The 23,157-nt window shown below is 41.8% G+C and overlaps 1 pseudogene; it reads right to left on the minus strand.

Annotated features, from left to right (window-relative positions):
- LOC124696667 overlaps positions 1-18,934 on the minus strand; it is a 28,231-nt pseudogene extending 9,297 nt beyond the window's left edge.
- Between the last annotated feature and the right edge of the window lie 4,223 nt (positions 18,935-23,157).

Genomic DNA, 23,157 nt, shown 5'->3' on the forward strand with positions numbered 1-23,157 from the left:
TTAGCTGTCGAGAGTGCAAAAATCAGCGGGAACAAAAACTTTTTTTTTCTAGTGTTGACATGTTCTGATTGCAATGCTTGTTTGGCTTTGCTTGTTGAGTGATGATTGCTGGTGTTAAATGAAGTAACTCAACCCACATCTTCTAGTCAACACTCATGCTATGGCCTCTCTTGTATCACCTTAATCTCCTCTCTTCAAAATCATTGAACCTGATGCCAAATAAAAAAAAAACTCTTTTGTTTTGTCTCATGACTCAAGGTTTTTTATTCAAAAGATCTTGCCAAAAACCTTTTATTTTAAAGTGGCTATGGTCACCTTAGATCATAGTATCACAAAAAGGGTTTCCAAAGTTATTTTTCTCTGACATAAAGTATTTGCCAAATGTCTTGCCCTTACTTTGTGTAACTTCAAAATTTTATAAAAACTTTTATATGCAGTTTGGTTGCCTAAAATAAAATGGAATGATCCATATTTTATTCTTTTTCAACTATGGATCTTTCGACTCTTCTAAACCCTCTCTCAATTTTCAAATACTTCAAATAAAAGCCTTTGACACCAAAGCTAAATCTTATGACTCTTTGATCTGTGATCAAATGTCCATGGCATTGCTATTGCCATTAATACCTCTCTCGATCAATCCTGGTAAGATCACTATCTTAACCCAATCATGATCTTGGTAGATGGTCATTTGTGTAACAAATGATTAATCTCTATTTTCACCTCTTATTCTTAGCATCACCCATATCTTTCCTAAGCATGTATACTCGCTTTGATCAACACCTCACTTTTGATTTTCTTAGAGGGATCTGATCACCTAGTTTATCTTGTTAACCCCTCTATTTTGTTGCTACATAGGTAGTGGATGTGTGTCCTAAACCTTTCTATTTATTTCTTTGACCCACCATCTTGCTAATATCAATCTTGTATCTACAAATCACTCCTTCATCCGAGGCTTGTATATCAACCTTGAGTTTGGCATTGCTTGATTATTACTGGAGTGCATTTTAGTGGTTGTGTGGGTGACTTGGTGGTTGGTGTATTACACTCTCATACCCCTATTTCTAAAATCACAATATTCTCTTGGTTGAAGGTGATGTTTGTTGAACTTTGCAAATTCGGCTTGGGTGTACTAAATTGACTTAAGTCAATTTTAGTCAAAGACAACAAACACAAGAAAATAATTGGTCAACCACGATCTTATGATCATGGCATATTGACACTTACACAGGCATGGCCTCGATCCCTAAACCCCAGCCCTCTCTACCTTAATTCTGAAATTTTTGTGAAGTTTGACATTTATTGCGGAACAAGTGTCAAAATTTAAGACGTTCGAAATCTGTTTTCAGCCCCACTTTCAACCTCCATCAATTCCTTATACCTTCTGCTAAAATAATTTGTGAAATTATCTGCCAAGTTGGTAGTACCATCTTTAACTATGAAAAAGAATCATCCTGTTTACAGTCCCCTATCGACCTATCTAAATTTTTGAAATCCCCTGATCTCTAAAAACTACCGGTAGCGTAGTCAAAGGATCTCTGCAGATTATTTTGGACATCACTTTGCACCTCTCTCATTTTCCCTGTTGTTCCGTAAAAATCGATGTATAAAATTTCCTACAATCTTGGTACTATTCTCATCATCCTGGGAAAAGACTAACCCCTTTTAGAGCTTCACATCACTCTGGGAAAAATGAGGAAATCTTCAAAACTCGCTACTGTCAAAACACTGGATTTTAGTGTTCTTCTGAAAGTGTATTTTGGTCTGACTTTCCACTCCTCCCAAATCCTCATATCTCCAGCAAATAAGGTTATCTAAAATTCCTAGTATTCCCTGATGTTTGCTTATCAAACTAGATCAATAATCTACCAAATAAGTGCATTCGTTTGCTCCTGGTAAAAATGTGAAAACGACTAATCACTGTAATCCGAAACTGTCGAAAACATAACTCAGCGACTATTCTGCGTTTCCGTTTAAACGTCTATCTTTGAGCCTTCTCCCTGATCTTGATTCTTTGCCTTTCTATACGGTGGAAAATTATTTGGGAAGCTGGTAGTAGCCTCTCGAGTCCGAAGGAGGAAGCAAGCCAATTCGAGCCCCGGTCGGTCTAAGAGAAAATGTGAAATTGTGTCGATTTCATCTTGGAACAAAGACGTCCGGGACTATCCTCTCATTCTCGCCCTCGTTTCTACTCTAAACGTCTTGCCTCTTGCCTCCCCTATCCGTTCTCTGATCGAACCCTATGCCGTGCCATCCCTCTCTCTCGTCCGCCCCGACCGTTCTCCACCTCGCTCTCGACGCCGACGCTGCGTCGAACAACTGGCGTGCGGCCACTGGAATGTCCTTCCCCGAGCCAGCCTTAGGCAGGACGTGCCTCCCATGCCTTCTCTTGCACGCCTCCTCCGAGTTTTGGCCCCTTCCTGCTGTCTCGTGCACCGCCCAGCTCACCCAATCGCTGCAGCCGTTCCACTCTGCGGACTCCATGGACGTCGTCCACGATGCACCCCGATGGCAGCCGTATATGAGTTCACCCTGGTATCATCTTGTGTGTTTTTCGGACACCACTCCGTCCCGAACAACCCCGGACTAAGCCTCCTCCCCTCAGACTCCCTCCTCCGTGCTCATCTTCGACCGGAGCGCCGCCGTGGACGCGAACTCCTGCATGTCGCGCTCAGCACGGGCCGCTCCCTTGACCTCTCTCTTATTTCTGGAATCCACCTGCTATTTCCCTGTCTCCCTGCTCAACCTAACCCCTCCCTCTATCCTGTCCAGGGAACGTCGCCGATGACTGGTCGCTGTGCACCGAGGCGGAGCTCGCCGCCATCAACGCCCTCGTCCTTGTCGACGTGCGGTAGCGGTCGAGCACGTCCGTGTCGGCCGAGCCGAGCCACTCAACGCGTCTCCGTCTCCTGCGTCTCCCTCCGTCTTCCCGAGCCGAGCCCCTGCGAGCACTACCCTCCGTCAACGTCGACTTCTTCGGCAGCATCGTCAACCTTGCAGCCGTCTGAGTCGTCGTCTGCGCGCTCGTCCGCGCATCTGCGTCGTGCCGGAGTCATGAAGCGAGCGTCTCCGAGCTACCGCTTCGCGTCGCTCCATCCTCCGCCACCACCGCGTCTCCTCTGTCGCCTCCAAGGCTCGCGGTGAGCTTTCCGACCATCTCCATCTTCTCTCTGTCCGCCTCCATCGCTAGGTCGCGGCCTTGCGGTCGTTTGGTCGTGGTGAGCGATGGGAATCATCTCGGCCCGATAGATCTTCATCCAAGCGATGCATGAGACTATTTGCTTTGCTGTTAGTTGCTAGCGTGCAAGGCCCATGGTCAGGATATTTGCCTATTTTCCCTCCCGCATTGTGGGTAACGCATTGGGCTGGTCCGCTCTGGATTTTCCCTGATCTCCTCAAATCGACCCATTCTTGTTTTTTTAGGAATTCCATAGAAGCCAGATCTGAATGCTTAGAAATAAATTCTCCATACATTCCGTGTTGCTCTAAATCCGTAGATCTAAAATTCCTAGTGTAGCCCAGTAAGTTATCTATCTTCTGAAACTATTTTGAAACCAAGATCTTCTACGAGTCACTCTCAGTAATTCGTATTGCAAAGTCATGCAGTAGCAATTTAAATCCAATATAAAAAGTTTTAGAGAACTTTCGTGAGTAAACCAAATTTGGTGGCGTCTTGTATGGAAATACCAACATTTTGGCATTGGTGGTATTGCACGCCCCTGCATAAAATTCAAACTAACCAGAAAACTAAATCTGCTCAATTATGGATTTGGAAAATTATTTGGAGAGTTCAAAAGTATTTTTTTTGATTGAAACCAATTTTACCAGAACCAATGCACCTTGCTGTTCAACATATACAGAGTTCAAATCTTCATCAGCAACATAGAATATCTGTGCCTTTTAACTCTGAAATGTTCCCTTTCTGCAATAAAATGTTTATTAAAAATAATTAACAAGTCTAAAATTATGGAATCCAATTTTTTTTATGTTCTATGTTTGAATAACTATCCACTGGTATAGGGTTTGTTTGCTGGAGTTGTATTGAGTTATTTGAGCAAAATAAACTAGTTATATGTTTTGCGACCTTGCAAAAATGTTTAAAAATAATGTATAGATGTTTTTGAAGCCAAACCAAGTTGGTTGAACTCTCTCGAGATCATACCTACCTGTAGGTATAAACTTACCCACTGTTTTGGTACTAAGAGTTTTAGCTAGTTATTTAGGGTTCTAGGCATATTTGCTACTAGGAAATTGAGTTGCTTTTGTTTAGAAGTGAGAAATAAATTACCTAGTATTATGTGAGCTTATCATTACTTTGTAGTGTTTCTCTAGTTATATTTTACTTGTCTGTAAAATTTCTTGTGTGTTGTTTGGCTTGTATGTTGATTGTGTGCCTTTTATTTTGCGACGTTAGAATGCGAACACTATCGGAGAAGAATGAGAGGATATTGGTGATGATTTCGAAGAGGAAGGAAGAGCAGAGTTTCGTGAAGAAGAAGTCCAGGGACAAATAGCCAACCAAGGCAAGCCACCTCTTGATGCATATCTCATCCTAATTATCTTACTCTTGCATTATTAGAACTTTTATAAATTGCATGTTTTATTTATTTGTGTGAGTGGTCATGCCACTCGGTGTTTTATTATTCCACCCTTACGGGTGCAGCCCTCGTTGATACCCAATAAATAAATACTTGTTAGTGATATGGTGCTTAACACCTTATCCTTCTTGTCGCCATTTTCAAGAAAAGCTGGACTATAGGATGGGAGCCCTTTTGAAAAAGGTTTATGAAAAAGTTTTCAAGAAAGGAAGTTCTTCGAAAACCTTGGAATGGGGTAGCCCTGCCCAAGTGTGAGTTTATGAAAGGCAAAAAGGGTTTTGGAAAGAAATTGCTGGAGGTAAGTGGAGGAAAGAAAATGTTTTCGAAAACTTTAGCGCCTAAGTATTCACCCGGACTAAAAGACAGTGCAACCACATTACCCCAAAGTGGGCACGGGGCGTAGTGTAGTAGTTTGTCTCGCCTTAGTTTAGGTCCTGCAAGTGTAAGGGGTAGTCCGAGCATGGACACCTATCGACCGGGCCTTCCCGACGTACTGGGGACGCTTTTCCTTCTCTTTAGATGGCAGGGGTACAACCTATGAGCTCCCATTGAATAATGTCCCGCAGTTGGTCGCGGCATTCCGGAGGGTCGAGCTGGTCGGGGAATTTGCTACTCCTGGGTAAACGACCCCTCGGACTCTGGTGTTGGGAGGTACAACTCTAGGCGGCATGTCTTAGGCTAAGGCGAGCAAGCGAAAAGCTGCGATCGGTTATCCGAACCTCGCGTTTTGACGCTTGGTGAACCGAGGATGATCCCGGCGGATTTATCGGATCTTGTGGGGAAAGTGTACGACCTCTGCAGAGTGAAAACTATTCGAATAGCCGTGTCCGCGGTTATGGACGGTTGGGAAGGCTGTTGCTTAGCCTGAAGAGTTTTGGTTTATAAAAGTGTTTTCTCAAAAATATTTTGGAAAAGGATACCAGTGGGACTGGTGGAAATGTACCTGGGAGGTACGGTGGAAAGTTGGAAAAGTTGTTTTGGTCAAATTGAGATGGCCGGAAAGGAAAATGGGTCGCCTTACCTATTAGTCTTTAAAAGAAACTTATTTTCAAAAAGGTTTTCAACAAAGATATAGGGATGTCATACTCTCGAGAGAAACTATCTCTCACTCCTTGTAACCCTAGAATAGTGACTGTTCCTTGCTACTGCCATATCCTTTACTTCTCTCTAAGGTGGTTTGCGAGTACAATTCATAATGTACTCATGGCTTTGTCCCTGGCTATTTACTTGGCCAGACTTGGTGGAATCCGACAGATGAAGAAGGAGTCGACGACGTCTATGCGATCTAGGAACGTCTTCCCAGTCAGTTGCCTGTAGGGTTATGGCATGACTTGGGCCATGTGAACGCTTTCGTCTGAAGTATTTCCGCTGTGTGATTGTTGATCTCCTGCCATTGCGGCCCTTATGTAAGTATTGGTCATGTGACCTGTTGTAATCTATTTATTCGGTAATGTAATGGATGATGTATTTGATAACAGTTCGGTTATGCTTTCACGACACACTGATCATGGGATCGTGAATGTATATGCATAACGGGTGTCTCGGACAGCTAGTCCGGGGCCCCACAGACACCACTACGAACCTCAACATTACCGCCATTTTCTCTTTGACGGATATATCACCTGATTCATCAATAAGAACGGAGAAGTTGTTATCACCAATTTCTCCCATAATCACCTTGGTGACTTCTTGTGCGCAACACTTGGAGAGATACTTTTGAATTTTGGGAGAGATCATCTTGGAATTTGCTCTTTGACGGATATATCACGTGATTCATCAATAAGAACGGAGAAGTTCTTATCACCAATTTCTCCCATAATCACCTTGGTGACTTCTTCTGCGCAACACTTGGAGAGGATCCTTTTGAATTTTGGGAGAGAACATCTTGGAATTTCCACCATGCTCACAGGGATTGTGAACACATCAAGCTCATCTTTCAAAAGAAGAGATGTGCTCAGGGAAGAACATCATCAACATATTTTGGATATTCTTGAGAGGGATGGGATATCTAGTGGAAGAGGCTTGAATCAAGAAACAAGTCTCACTAGGCCCGGGGATACTAGATGGGGTTCACATTATACAATATTGCTTCGTGTGCACCAAATGTGGGCGGGAACATTGTATGTTCTCCGTGAGGTCAATGATGAGAGCTGTGGATTGACCCAAGCGGTGGGTTGGATAGAGAAAATGGAGGACTACAAATTCGTTTTTATTTTAAAGCTAATGATAAAGTTGCTTGCCATCACGGATGAGCTTTCACATGTTTTACAAAAGAAAGATCTAAATATTGTGCATGCAATGGAATTAGTTAGTGATGTGAAAGATCGGTTGGCCTCTATGAGAGAAGGTGGTTGGGGTCAATTGTTTGATGAGGTCCAACACTTTTGCATGGAGAAGAGTATTCCGGTTCCGCATATAGATGAACCAATACCGGTTCGGGGTCGTTCAAAGCTTGATGGGGTGACCTACACTAACCTTCATTTCTACAAAGTTGGGATCTTCTATGTTGCCATTCACAAGATATGTGTTGAGATGGATCATCGCTTTTGTGAAGCTTCAGTGGAGGTATTAGTGAACTTCTCATGCCTTAGTCGAAAAACTCTTTCCAAATGTTTGATGACACTACTCCTTCTCCTCCGCTTGGAGGATGCGGCCGGTGTGCGCCCGGCAAACGGCAACGCTGAGGTCACCGGTGGAAACTTGACCGACTTCTCCTCCTCGTGGAGGACGCGGTGGGCGTGCTCTGGGGCAGACGAAACGCATAGGTCGACCGGCGCGACAAGGAGGAACGAGAGCTGGTTTGGAGCGGCCGCGATGGCATGGTCAAAAGACCTGGGTGTGCCGTCGAGCTTCGGTGAATGAATGACGATGGCGAGTGAAGGGGAACGGGGATGAAATATAATTTTCCCGAGACCGAGAGCTGTTTTCTCCACCCATTCGTTAAAGTGGGCTTTGGGCCGAGTCACACTACTGTGTTCTGAGAGGTTTTAATAGGTTGTCGTCGGATGTGATCGGACATAACCCCAGCCTTGAACGTCCCTCTGCAGTACCGAGTGAGTAAGTCGGAGGATCTCGTTCCAGAAGAATTGCATCATCGTCAAAAGTCAATCCACTCTTCCTAAGCAATGGGAGTATATCCGGACCACCACATAACCCTCCCCCTCCCCTCCACCCGTGTCGCTCCCTAGGGCGACGCCTGGGGCGCAAACCATAGCACGACGAACCCCCTCCATTGCATGTCTTCTTTCCCTAGCCAACGCTGTCGTGGGCGTCGTCCATGGTGGTGGCGGCCCCGATACCAAAGTTGCTCAGGGGGTTGGTGCAGCAGCGATCTATAGAGGTGGTGGGCGGCATCTGCAGATAAGTTGTATGCGGTGTCCAGGGTTTAGGCCCATGGATGTGTGGTGGTGGCGGCAACCTCCATGGCCTGGGCTGGCTTGAACTACAGGCGGTGCAAGGAGAAGGCGACGAGGGGGTGGGGGTGGTGACCTACTGTCAGTATGTGGGTGCGGTCAATTCGTGTCGTGGTTTCAGCTTTCCTCGATGGTGGCTGGTGGTCTTCACCGCTATCAACTTTCCAGTGTCGATGGGTCATGGAGGTCATCACTGATATGGAGAGGTTCCGATCTTGCTCGTCATATGGGTCCGGCCTGATCGGTTCTAGTCCATCGATTGCCGGTGGCCAGCGAAAGCATTCTTTTGTTGAAGGCATCGCCGCTGCAATCTCTGTCTACTCACTCGTTCAACTTGCTGGTGTCATTCCTATTCCTGTTTGTTCATGCGTACTTGTTTGATTGTTTCACATACAACGATACTCAAAGTATTAACATCCAATTCCAACTCTGGAGGATTTTTTTCGTTTGTGCAAACTAATTTTCTCTATTCAATCTGATTCTTTAGACATCGATGAAGAAGGGGACAAAAAAAGCCAAAGATTTTCTCATCAAATCCGGTGTCATCTTATATTTTATCAGCATCATATTCATCAATTAAAGATTTCTTTGTTACTCAGCGTTTAGACTAGTTATAGTGGGGAGTAATGTAGAATAGTAACATGCACATGTTACTACTCTGTGTTACTACCTATATAGTGAGTAGTAACACATGTGCGGTATCATGCAATGTCATATTTATTAGGTTGTAGACTCATCTTGTCTTGAGATGCATGTGTCATGTTATGGTAACATAGCTAGTTACCACCTCAGTCTCTTTCTTTATTTATTATCATGCCATGTCACCAAAATGTATTGAAATGTGTGATGTTACTACTCCCTCCTGCCCATTTTATGTTGTGCATAATTTTTCGCGCAAGTCAAACTGTGCAAACTTTGATCAAGAATATAGATAATAATACAAAGATCTACCATGTCAAATGCATATAATATGAAAATATATTTCATAACAATTCTTAAAATTTATTATTTTATTGTATATGTTTATATTTTTACTAATATAAATGATTAAACTATATAAAGTTTAACTTTGACCAAAACTTATATGCAGGAGGGAGTACCTATGTTACTCCCATTATGAGTAGTCTTACCATCCTCGTCCACTTCCCTAGGCATCTGTGCTTTCTTGTTTAATCTTTTGATGGTTACCGGTGCTGCATCTTATCATCAATGGAGGGCGCTTGGAGTTCTGTGTTCAGAGAATCTTCTGGAACCTCATGGGTTTTCGTCTTCATTGGTGTGGAAGCAGCAACTATAGCCAAAGATGAAAACTGTAGATTGGAAAAGTGTGGGTGGTGGCGTGCCTTCAGCTTGTTCAAATACTTGTAGTCATTGCTACATGGTCCGGCCAGCGAACTGTTTGTAGTTTTTATTAATTTTAGTATTCTTTGTACAACTGATGATGATTAACCGTTGGATGCTGACATCAATATCTGTGTTTGTTACTTGCATATCAGATACAAGTTAAAAAAAATCTTGTTGCATCGTGCTTGAAAATGGTTTTTCAACTGAATTGAAAAAAAAAACACTTGCACCATGGGTGCAACTATTTTTTGAAATGTAGGTGAACGTAATACAAATCAGAACTAAGAAAACTCTCGTTCTAATGAGTATTAGGTGGACCTGACTATATTTCAGTCACACAATGGTTGCAACTAAAATTATTTCAAACTAGAAAAAGTGCACGTGCGTTGCTACGGTTGTTGAAAATTTGTAATTCGTCCATCCCATTAGAAGTGTCTTAGATTTATCAAAAGTTGGATGTATCTAGACACTACTCAATTCGGCTCATGTTCGCGTATGCTCCCTCTACCAAAAATCATATTTCGAAGCGTCGAAGTTTTTTGGAAAACAATTGGACATGTATATCTCCATAATATATGTGCCTCGTTCGTCTAGTTTCACGAAAACCCAAATTTTTTTTTGGTCTATATAAAAAAGAGGAAATTTATCTTGTGAAAACCATTATTTAGTACTAAATTTTATCTTTTTACACACGTCGTCGATTTTTTATGAAACGACTTTGTGAGCGCATAGCATGTGAAGTATGTGCGATTTTTTTGTTTTATTTTTTTTTTTAAATTGAAAATATGTGTAAGTTATATTCTCCCATGTTCCAAAACACGACTCCCATACACTGAAATTCAATTTTTGATAAATGTAAGAAACTTTTGGTGCAACGGAGGGAGTATACCACATAAAATTCAACAATTAAAAATCATATTTTTCTAAACGAAGAATTCCAGATTTAGATGTAGGTACAACTGAAATAGCTTTGTTGTCATGTCCTACCATTGGCTGAAGTCAAGATACCTATTAAGACAACCACGCTAGTGCAGCACCCACAACTGAAATAGCGTTGTTGTCATTTTTTTAATCATTTGTTTCTTCTGTGAAATTCATCTCATCTCTTCAGTTTTGTTACACCCGCCATAAAATTTCTTATTCTTCCCTTATTTTTTTGTTTTATTTTGTAATTTTTCAAAAACTAATAGTGGCAGATGCAGGTGCAGTAATGATTTAGGAAGCTGCTGGTGGTAGTTAGCGGAACTATTCGTTTTGCTGCAAAATCATGAAAATGTGTTCGCTTGCAAAGATATATTTTATGAGTGTGAATCTACCTAGTAAAATGGTACAAAATTAATCCTTTTTTTGCTATGTTCTATAAGACGAGTCTGAACTCCTCAAACTAAGAAGAGTTTCTGAATTCGTTTATGCATAAACTGAAGATTGCCAGGCTGCAGTTTGTGACGTTTGGAACGATGATGGCTGACTGTTGCTGCCAACATCTGAATCCGGATGTTAACGTTGTCTATTGAAAGATTGCAGCTCCCTGCTGTAGCACGCACTTCTTGTGATGGATTTTCCTATGCATCCAAGTCTTATCTGTCGGATCTTAGCACGAAAATGGTCTAACCCCTATTCCTCGATCCTTTTCCGTGGTGCCGCTCACAATGATCAATTTGAGGCTAGGGGTTAGGGACCTTTATATAGTGCTAATTCCGGTTTTATTTAAACCGTAATTCCGCAGATAAGTATTCCAGATATATCTGTTTAAATAAAGACTCCAGGCTAACAAACCAACCACGATCATTGTTATCCATCTAGGAGCCTTAATCTGCAACTTGTCCCATAAGCACACGTGTGTGAGTCACGTGTTGAATTTGAAACAAACACTCAAATTCACAGGCTTTAATCAATTCATATAGCCAACATATGAACAACCTGGCTTTCCCGATAATACTGTGCCCGGGCTTTATACATAGTATAATTCCAGTATAAATAATATACTGTGTTCCAAGTATACCAAGTAAATGGCTTCCTTAAACATATTCCATTTAAGTACAGCAAGCGATATTCAAATGCAATGGTAATATTCAACACAGAAATTCCAGGGAATAAATAATGTAGTATAAATGTTGCAAGCCACACTTTATAATTCCTACATCTCCCACTTGGCTAAAACATTTAAGACCATAACCGAAGACCCATGTTTGACACATGTTTACAAAAACTTTCCTGACTAAGTGGCTTAGTCAGTGGATCGGCAACCATGTCCAGACTAGGCAAATACTCTAAACGAATTGTCTTTAATCTATTGATAATATCACGAATAAAATGATACCTTCCCTCAATATGTTTGGTTTTACTATGAAACTTGGGATCTTTTGAAACCTTGATCGCCGCTCGATTATCACAGAAAATTGTAACAGGATTTGATGCACTTGGCACCACCTTGAGAGAGGCAAGAAACTCCTTCAGCCGGACGCCTTCCTTGACAGCTTCGATGCAGCAATGTACTCAGCCTCCATCGAAGAAACCGCTACGAGAATCTTGCTTCTTGCTCCTCCATGATATTGCACCTCCTCCTAGCTTGAATATATAACCAGAAGTAGATCTCCGTTCGTCCGGATCCCCTTGCCAATCAGCATCGGTAAAGCCCCGTAGTTGTAGATTGTGCCCATTAAAGCATAAGTGATAGTCCACAGTTCCCTTCACATAGCGTAAAGTATTTAGGATTTGCTTCCAATGTAATTCTCCCGGATTAGATTGGTATCTACTCAATAAACCCACGGCATGGCACAGATCAGGCCTTGTAAATAGCATTGCATACATTAAAGAACCCAAAGCGGATGAATAAGGAATATCGCTCATAAATTTCTTTTCCTCCGGAGTTTTAGCACACATTTCCTCGCTGAGTTTAGTTCCCTTTATTATAGGTACATGAGCATGCTTGCATTTGTCCATAGAGAACCTTTTCGAGTACAGTATTAAGGTATGCCTTTTGAGACAATCCTAAAGTTCTATTCCTTCTATCTCTATGTATTTCCACTCCCAAAACATAGGAAGCGTTTCCCATATCCTTCATGTCAAAATTATTAGACAACCAACTTTTAACTTCCAGCAGACATTGATTTATTATTAGAAGCAATAAGAATATCATCAACATAGAGAGATAACAAAACAAATATGTCTCCCACTATTTTGAAGTAAATGCAATGATCTCCTTCCGTCATGGAAAAACCATAAGACGTGATAGCATTATCAAAAAGAATATACCACTGCCGTGAGGCTTGTTTAAGGCCATAAATTGATCTATTCAGTTTACAAACTTTCCCTTCATTTCCCTTTTCCACGAATCCATCTGGTTGACTCATGTATATTTCTTCTTCTAAATTACCATTCAAAAATGCAGTCTTTACATCCATCTGGTGTAGTTCCAAATCATAATATGCGGTCAGTGCACTTATGATCCGTATAGATGTAAATTTTGCCACAGGGGAGAAGGTTTCCACAAAGTCAATTCCTTCCTTTTGTGTGTATCCTTTAGCTACAAGTCTAGCTTTATATTTATCTACATTTCCGGATGCATTTAGTTTCCGTTTAAATATCCATTTAGATCCTATTGGTTTCCGATGTTTGGGCAAATCAACAAGTGTCCAAACATTATTCTTCCTCATAGAGTTTAATTCCTCATGCATGGCTTCCATCCGAGAGTAGATTCTGGACTAGCTAATGCAGATTTGAATGATTTTGGTTCTTCCTCTAATGTATGAACTTTAGAGTATACCTCCCCCAAGAAAACATAGTATTCATCCAAATAAGATGGTGCCTGTGTATTCCTCCCACTTCTCCTAGGCATGCTAGTTGTGGTAGAGTTGTGGCCTAAATCATTATTTTCCTGATTTGCATTACCAGTTTCATGCATCTCATAATTTTCTGTTTGCCGCACAAGCAATTCCACCCTAGCACGTTTAGCACGGCGGGGTGTATCTTGATCTAGGAAAATAGCATCTCCACTCTCAATTAATTTCTTATTTTCTGGATCATAAAAACGATAGCCTTTTGATCCCTTCGCATAGCCAATAAATATTCCAGGGGTGCTCTTTGGCTGTAGCTTAGTGCGCAACTGACTTGGTACTCTTATTTGAGCATTGCAGCCCCAAACTGCTAAATGGAGCAAAGAGGGTTTCCTATCCTTCCACAATTCATAAGGTGTGACAGTTACTGCCTTGGATGGAGAGTGGTTCAACAAATAAACGGCTGTATGTAAAGCTTCTCCCCAAAAAGATAGAGGTAAATCAGAATATGCCATCATCGACCTAACCATGTCCATTAAAGTCCTATTCCTTCTTTCCGCCACTCCATTTTGTTGTGGTGTATAGGGTAAGGTATAGTGATGGACAATGCCATGTTCTTTACAAAAATCGTCTAGTATTCCTGATGTGTATTCACCTCCACGATCAGTTCTTAGGATCTTGATTTTCCTATTTAATTGATTTTCCACCTCCGCTTTGTATTCTTTGAAAGCTTCAAATCCATCTGATTTATGCTTAAGAAGGTACACATACCCAAATCTGGAGTAATCATCTATGAATGTAATGAAGTAAACTCTCTGCCCTCCCAAAGTGGGTGTGGAAAATTCACCACATATGTCCGAGTGAACAATGGCTAGAGGTTCTATTGATCTGTTGGCTTTGGGAAAAGGTGACCTAGTCATTTTCCCCATTATACAAGCTTCACATACGCCATAATCCTCCCACTTAAAGTTCAAAATTCCGAACTTATAAGTCTCTTAATTCTATTTTTAGATATATGTCCGAGACGCAAATGCCAAAGGTATGACTCAGAACAATTGTTGTCTCCATTTATATTCCTCACAATTGAGTTGTCTTCACCTACCATGCAATCATCTTCCATGATATCATTCAAAAAATAAAGACCATCATGTCTATCGCCATAATGTACCAGATTCCCATTTAACAGAATTTTGACTTTACGGTCTCCAAAAAGAACTTTGTATCCAACAATTTCTAATTTTGATACTGATATTAGATTCCTTCTCATATTGGGTGCATACAATGCATTTTCCAGTACTAGTTTTCCTCCATTAGGGAGTTCTATTGTATAGTTTCCAATTCCAAGTATGTCTGCCTTAGCATTAGTTCCTAAGTAGACATGTCTAGTTCCTTTAGGAATTGTTCTGATCTTAGTAAAAGAACTATACTTCCTAGCAATGTGCGCGAGTACAACCAGAATCTACAACCCAACTATTCTGAAAAGTAGTAGTAAATAATGATTCGAGTGCAAACAAAGACATTTGGTATACCTTCGGGGAGTGGTTCCCCTTGCGGCTTCCTCCTTATCGGTCTTGTTCCGATTATCATTTGGCTTCCTCCTCTTTGAGCATTCAGATCTGAAGTGTCCGGATTCACCACAATTATGACACTTATAATTGTTCTTATCAAGCTTCTGGTAAGAGTTGTAGTTGTTGTAATTGTTGCGCTGTCCCTTGTCCCTTCTGTCATCTCTATGGCTTCTATCATCTCTTTGGTATTTCTGATCACGCTTGAAGTTAATTTTGTCCCTCAAATCATGATCTGACTTCCTTTTATTCCAGTTCCTCTTATTGTTGTTACTTTTATGCTCACCAAGGTGTAGCTCCGCATGATGAGAGACCCTTTCTTTCCCTTGGTTCTTCTTTCTGTCTTCCTCCATCAACAAGTGCTGCCTTAAGTTCCTCATGTTGATCTGTACGTTCGGAATGGCAAAAGGAAATTTTAAATTGTTCCCATGATGGTGGCAAAGAGTTAAGGACCACCATTACTTGGACTTCCTCCTGAAACGGATAGCCAGCAGATTTTAGTTCTTCAGCCAAGACAACGAGCTTGTTCAAGTGTTCATTGACAGATTTATCACCCATCTTTGAGTTTATGAACATGTTTACTAGGCCCAACACTTTCATCAGAGAAACTTCCCCAAAATCTTGTTCCAACCTCTCGCATAATGCCATAAGCTGTATCTTCGGACTCATACTCTGCAGCCAAAGAATCTGCCATTGAACCAAGCATGAAAACTACTGGCAGTCTTGTTATCCTTCTTGTATTGCTTCGAGTTCATCCTCATATTCCTGCTTCTCCTCATCTGTAGCATCCTCAGCTGGATGGTTTGGTTCAGCCATCTCAACAATATAGTCAATGTTCTCGAAGTAAGCAAATACGGCAACTTCCTCCTCCAAACGGTGAAGTTATTTCCATCCAGCTTGTACGCACGCATGAGCTCAGCAAACACAGCATTGGAGGCCATTGAGGACAGAGGTGCTTACAAAAAGTTTGATGCGCTTCTTCCTTGTGGGCGTTACGTCGAACAACTTCCGTGCACTACCGATGGAGAGGAGCAGAGCAACGTACAGGTTGGTGTTGGTAGATATTGGACGATGCAGACAACTCGACGACGACGAGCTTGAGGAGGTGGCGTTCCCAGCGAGATCGGAAGGTCAGCGAGGCGGCGCACCGGGGCGGGGCGAAGTGATGCAGACCGAGGCGACGGCGGCGAGCGTCCTTGACGAGGCGGCGGTCGAGGTAGACCACGGGGCCGGGCAAGACGGTGCAGAGTTGGCGGCGGTAGGCGGGCGGCGGCGGGTGGCGCTGGGTATGGTAGATCGTGGTCCTGTGCGTGGAGTTGGGGAAAAGATCGAATTTTGTTTCCGGGAGCAGCAACGACTTTTCTTTTGGATTGATGCGGAGCGTGCTTGGTCAGGTACGTTCCTCTCCTCCAGATTGGTTTTGGGCAGAGTTCGCAGCGGATTCCCGTAAAGCTGTAAGGCTTTCCAATCTCCGGATCGATAATCGCTCAAGGATTAGAACGTGCGTACCCTAATTTGGCTCGATACCAATGTCGGATCTTAGCACGAAAATGGTCTAACCCCTATTCCTCGATCCTTTTCCGTGGTGCCGCTCACAATGATCAATTTGAGGCTAGGGGTTAGGGACCTTTATATAGTGCTAATTCCGGTTTTATTTAAACCGTAATTCCGTGAGATAAGTATTCCAGATATATCTGTTTAAATAAAGACTCCAGGCTAACAAACCAACCACGATCATTGTTATCCATCTAGGAGCCTTAATCTGCAACTTGTCCCATAAGCACACGTGTGTGAGTCACGTGTTGAATTTGAAACAAACACTCAAATTCACAGGCTTTAATCAATTCATATAGCCAACATATGAACAACCTGGCTTTCACGATAATCACTGTGCCCGGGCTTTATACATAGTATAATTCCAGTATAAATAATATACTTGTGTTCCAGTATACCAGTAAATGGCTTCCTTAAACATATTCCATTTAAGTACAGCAAGCGATATTCAAATGCAATGGTAATATTCAACACAGAAATTCCAGGGAATAAATAATGTAGTATAAATGTTGCAAGCCACACTTTATAATTCCTACATTATCGGTACATACACGGAGAGGAGCATCAGGCGATCACCATAATGGCGGCATTGGTCCGGCGCTGACCCTCGATGACGGGCGTGCAACAGTCGGGACCGAGAGGATCACTCGGGCACACTCACGCCAATGTGCTGGAGATCCATGGGTGACGCGGATTTGTGGGTGCAGCAGCCGGCCGGAGGCCGGAAGGATGGGGACGGGAAACATGAGCGAAATAAAATCTCCTGTCCACCACCACCGTACCTGACGAGACGATGAGACTGTTCGAGGATGGCGCCGACGAGTTTGGCATGAAGGGAATCGAATCTCCTTGTCTTCTTGTCTTCGTGGCAGCCACGACCTCTGTACGTGATGAGACGGAGATACTGTTCGAGAACGATAAAATTGTTCGAGACTCACGGCAAGAGCGGCGCAGATCGATTTCTGGCGATGGCGAGACGACGTAAATGTCGAGCACGGGCGACAGGAGCAGCGGAACCTGCAGTCGATGCGGGTTTCTGTCAAGGGTATCGAGTCTGTTTTTATTGGCTTCAGCTTGCCAAACGGAGTCCATGTCGGGTTGCCCGTGGGCGCCTGCTCTGACCTGAGTCCCAACAGGGTTCAAATCGTACCCGTGGGTTGTTGTTTGCCTTGTTCGTCCTCATGGTTCTCGCGGGACGAATCGAGGCCGGTCTTCGGCAGCTCACGGGAGAGAAAGGAAGGGAAAAGAAAGTGAAACGATATGGTGTCAATAGAAGAAAAAAAAGTAAAACGGTATGGTGTTAATTTGGTGGTATTATGTGGTTTGGTGGGAGGGTAAAACGGTAAAAATGAGGATGGACGAACAAGAAACCTTATTTTCTTTATTATTAGGTATAGATGTGTGGATGACGCGGTCTGAATGGATGGGCTAGGTGGACCCAAAGAATTAACATGATCCCTCAGCACATTCCTTTCTTTCAACGAACTTCGTGCTTACTTCGAGGCAATCACGTTTAACTGAGAGGTTTGTAATAACGAGCTTGGGAAAATAAGATGCATCTTGTTTATATGGATTCCTTTTAATATGTTGGTAAGGATAAAATGTGGATGCAAATATCACTAAAACAGGTAGAACGAGCCTTCTGAATGAATGGGCGCTAGACGGACCCAAAGAATTAACATGATCCCACTAATAATATACTCCCTCCGGTTCTAAATATAGACCATATATTTTTTGGCACGAATATTAAAGAACATACTAGAAGCCAAAGCTAGAGCAGATTTAGGCGAGATTATACGTGCAAAAATAGAAGAGTTTGCATTAGGTAAGGAAACATAATAGAATTTCTAAAAAAATCACTATAGAAGTGGTGCAAAGCAATATCCTTATATTTTGAACTTTTTCTGTCACATCCCGAAATTTTTAAAATTTTGGAATGTAAAATAAAAATAAATTTGACTCTTGATTGTTTAAAATTGAAAGAAAATTCACAAAGAATTAAAACTTTTTAAACTTATTTACAAATTAATTTCAAAATAGTGTTCTCAAAGACTTTTTGTTTTAAAGTATTTTCAAAATCAAACATATCTTTGCTTTCAAGGTTTTCAAATCCTTAATGCATATTTATTTGAGAAAACAAACCGCTAGAAAACTCTATTTGGAAAATATGCCAAAGTAGCCATATATGCCAAGTGCATATGATTATTATTTTATTTTCACAAATGGATTTTAAAAATATTTTTTGATTGTCCTAAAACACTATTTTGATTTTTACAAATTTTTATAAACTGGTTTGGTAGGCATTTGTTGAAACCATCACATATAGCCATAGTGGCATAATTGTAATAAAAATGATATAAAATAATAATTTATAAAATTTAAGTATTTTTGTTGTCCTAGGCTGAGCAAAATAATTTTTCAAACTTATAGGAATTTGTTTCACTCAAATTGAAATTACGAAACTCATTTTATAAAAGAAAGAAGAAAAGGAGAAAAGAAAAAAACTGATCGGGCCGGCCAGCCGCCGCTCGGCCCAGCTCCCGCGAGCGGCAGCCAGCAAGCCACCGCCCGGCCCTCCCCTGCCCCGGCCCACCCGGCCACGACCCAGCGCAGCCCGCCCCAGCCTTCCACGCCGCCTGGCCCAGCGCCGCGGTCAGCTCCCGCGCCGCACCCAGCGCCCAGCGCATCTGCCCTTCTTTTTTGCTTTGTTTTTGTCCCACCTCGCTTCCTTACGAAAAAATGCTCCAGCTTGTATTATGAATATATGTGGTATTGATTGTCAAAAAAAAAAAGATCCCAAGGGGCAGCTCCCAACACACGCGCCAGAGCGCGCCTCTCTTTTCTCTCGCCGCAGCGCGCTGCTGTTGCTCGAGCGACGCAGCTGTTCGTGAGGCAACATCCGCAAATCTTTTTGGAGGAAACGCCGCGATTCGACGCATTCTACAGTGCATCCTTCGCCCGGTAAAAATTCTATTGCCGTTCTTTTAAGTAGACTGTTGTACACAATTTCACAATTTTATTTTCTTAGATCTACACCTCCGTTTAGAATAGTGGTTCTTTCGTTAAATTTGTAATTAGAGTCTCTACAACTTTCATGTAGGAAGTTTTTCCATCCGAGCAACTTGTTCGGACAACTTTTCGTACATCATTAGAACTATAACCACTTCTGTCTAGTTTTGTAAAATTCATATCTTAAGTTCTATCCGTCGGATTTCAACAAATCCTATACCGTTGGAATCAGCAAATCCCGTAGATCATTGTAGACATTTAGCATGTCATTTTCGCCCACTTTATTTTCGCGGTATCCCTTTGATCCGCAACATCGTCTATAAAATAAATCCTATAATCTTTTTCCGAGAGATTCTTTTGGCGATACGCTTGTAATGAAATTCTCTACAACTTCCGTGTAGAAAGTTCTTCCATCCGGAAAACTTCTTCTAATGACTTTTCGCGAAAAGTGCAGTCCTATAACTGGTTTCAACATAGTTTCTTTAGCCAAATTGATCCTTATGATCATACTCATCTTCGAGGACCAGTTATAATTCTTTATCATGTTCACAGATAATGCATAGCTTACCCCTGGTTGTCTAGTTCATATTATTCAAATAACAATTGAGTTATTTGAGTAAAGTGCGACATGTTCTAGTTTAGATTTTTACCTTGCTTTAGTAGGGTGGAGATACTCTACCCCATATCACATGTGATGAACCTTTGTTATCCATTAGGCTCCGCGAACCAAATCCCAATATCATTCCTATCCAACCTCATGCCATTCATTCCTTCCACTTAGTTCGAACTATTCAACTTTCAAATGAGTTACTTGAGTAGTTCAATATATCATTAGTTCATATCCAATGCTATCTTGTGCTACTTTGATAAGTGTTGTCATACTATATCAATTGCATAAGCCTTGTTTTACAGTACTCCATCCAATAGCACCACTGTCCAATATTTGAATCACCTTGCAAATATTCAAATTCAAAGATGTGGATTTGAGTATAGAATTAATTCTATTATTCCATTCAATATGAATCCTTCTACAAAAGTAAACCTTATGATCTTATCATACCCATCTACCAAATCCATTTAGATATTACATCTTGAACCAATATCCTTACTACATCAAACCTCTTCGTCTAGTTCACAAATATTCATTTGAGTTATTTCAGTAAATGGTAATGTGTCTCAATTAGGTGCGCCTTGGATACTTGTGTTTGATACACTCCACCTCATATCACACATACCATGAGTCCAAACAGCCACCATCTTTCTAAATATCTTCCGTATAAATTTCACCTCATGCACACTTGTTCTTACTAGCTTATATTGAACTATTCAACTTACAAATGAGTAAATTGAGTTATTCCAAATACCATTAGTTCATACCCAAGCCTATGTGTAACTCATACTATCTTAGTAAGTGTTGTCACACCTTACTAAACAATATTTTGAGTTGCGCCATTTTGAGTCTCATGTGATTTTATCACATGGATCATTCCAATTTTCCAATTCTTGAGTAGCAAACAACAATTGATCATAGGTTCTTATCAATCATTTTCTTCTGAGTACTTAACTTGGATTATAATTTTCTTTCCAAGTATTTGACACATTCATTCAATATCTTCGATTCATATCTTGCAAGCCAAACCTCATGCCATACCTTAGTACCATATAATGTTTTTCCGATTGTTGTCTTGTTTGATTTTGTTGTTGTTGAATGGTGTGTTTATGTTGTGCTATATTTTATATTATAGTCATATAGAGAGGCACGTATTTTGATTAAGAGAAGTGAACGCGCTTCGACTACCAAAAAGGCAAGTGACATTCAAATCCTACCTATTTTTATTATGCATTAGTGTTTTTCAACTAGTAAGCATGGTAGGGTTTTGTTTTCGAAAATTATGCTATGCTTCTCAATCCTAGTAGTGTGTAGCCACCCCTGAACCATTGCTAGTATTCTTAGTATGCCTAGCAATAACAAAATGCCACTGCTGTTTTTGATTGGTAAGGATTGTGAGTATTGAGAATTAAAATTAACAACCTTAATGAATCACCTGGGTGGATTGTTTGAGTGGTGGGCGGCTGCTCAGGGCTCCGATCCCTGGGGATGGACCAGTGGACGTGTGGGTGCCTGAGAGTGCGCGGTTGAATAGTGGTTGCTGATGACCCACAAGTATAGGGGATCGCAGCAGTCTTCGAGGGAAGTAAAACCCAAATTTATTGATTCGACACAAGGGGAGGTAAAGAATACTTATAAGCCTTAACAATTGAGTTGTCAATTCAGCTGCACCTGGAAAAGCACTAGCAACAGGGGTGATGTGAAAGTAGCAGTGATATGAGAGCAATAGTAACAGTAACACAGCAGCAGTAGCAGTAATATGAGAGCAATGGCACCAGAAAACAGTTGACATGTAGAACGAGTATATGATGATGAAAGATGGACCGGGGTTCCCAGCTATCTACACTAGTGGCAACTCTCCAATAACAAGTGTTGGGTGAACAAATTACAGTCGGGCAATTGATAGGATTGAAATAGCATTAAGACAGAATATCAAGATCATTAATCATGTAGGCATGTTTCCCAATAATAGTCGTACGTGCTCGCAATGAGAAACTTGTACAACATCTTTTGTCCTACCAGCCGGCGGCAGCGGGCCTCAAGGGAAACTACTGGATATTAAGGTACTCCTTTTAATAGAGTACCGGAGCAAAGGATTAACACTCCGTGAAAACATGTGATCCTCACATCACTACCATCCCCTCCGGTTGTCCCGATTTCTGTCACTTCGGGGCCTTTGGTTCCGGACGGTGACATGTGCATACAACTTGTAGATACAATCTAAGCAATAAGTATAGAGCTCAAATCTAAGATCATGCCACTCGGGCCCTAGTGACAAGCATTAAACACAACAAGATTGCAGCAACAATAACTTCATAAACTTTGTAGATAGACAATCATAACGTAACAATCCATCGGATCCCGACAAACACAACACCAATTACATCGAGATGAATCTCAATCATGTAAGGCAGCTCATGAGATCATTGTATTGAAGTACATGGGAGAGATGATACCAACTAGCTACGGCTAGAACCCGTAGTCCATGGGGGAACTACTCACGGAGCATGATGGAGGCGATGGCGTTGATGGAGATGGCTTCCGGGGCACTTCCCCGTCCCGGCAGGGTGCCGGGACAGAGACTTCTGTCCCCCGAATTGGAGTTTCGCGATGGTGGCGGCGCCCCTGGAGTCTTTCTGGAGTTTCGTCAAAAGTTACGGTGTTTTTAGGTCGAAAGGGATTTTATAGGCGAAGAGGCGGCGCAGGGGGGCACCTGGGGGCTCCCCACCACAGGCCGGCGCGGGCCCAGGCCAGGCCGCGCCGCCCTATGGTGTGGTGGCCCTCTGGCCCCTCTCCGACTCTTCTTCGGTGTTCGGAGCCTTCCGGGAAAAATAGGAGGTTTGGTCTTCGTTTCGTCGAATTCCGAGAATATTGCCCGAACAGCCTTTCCGAAACCAAAAACAGCAGAAAACAGGAACTGGCACTGTGGCATCTTGTTAATAGGTTAGTTCCGGAAAACGCATAAAATCATCATAAAGTGCAAGCAAAACATGTAAGTATTGTCATAAAACAAGCATGGAACAACAGAAATTATGGATACGTTGGAGACGTATCAGCATCCCCAAGCTTAGTTCCTGCTCGTCCCGAGCAGTAAACGATAAAAAGAATAATTTCGTAGTGACATGCTACTTACATAACCTTGATCATACTATTACAAAGCACATGAAATGAATGAAGTGACTCAAGGCAATGATCTATAGTTGCTAACAAGTAGATAACATATAGCAAAACTTTTCATGAATAATACCTTCAAGACTAGTATCAAAAGTCTTGCATAAGAGTTAACTCATA

The sequence above is a fragment of the Lolium rigidum genome, chromosome 3, assembly GCF_022539505.1.
Source record: "Lolium rigidum isolate FL_2022 chromosome 3, APGP_CSIRO_Lrig_0.1, whole genome shotgun sequence".
NCBI classification, from domain to species: domain Eukaryota; kingdom Viridiplantae; phylum Streptophyta; class Magnoliopsida; order Poales; family Poaceae; genus Lolium; species Lolium rigidum.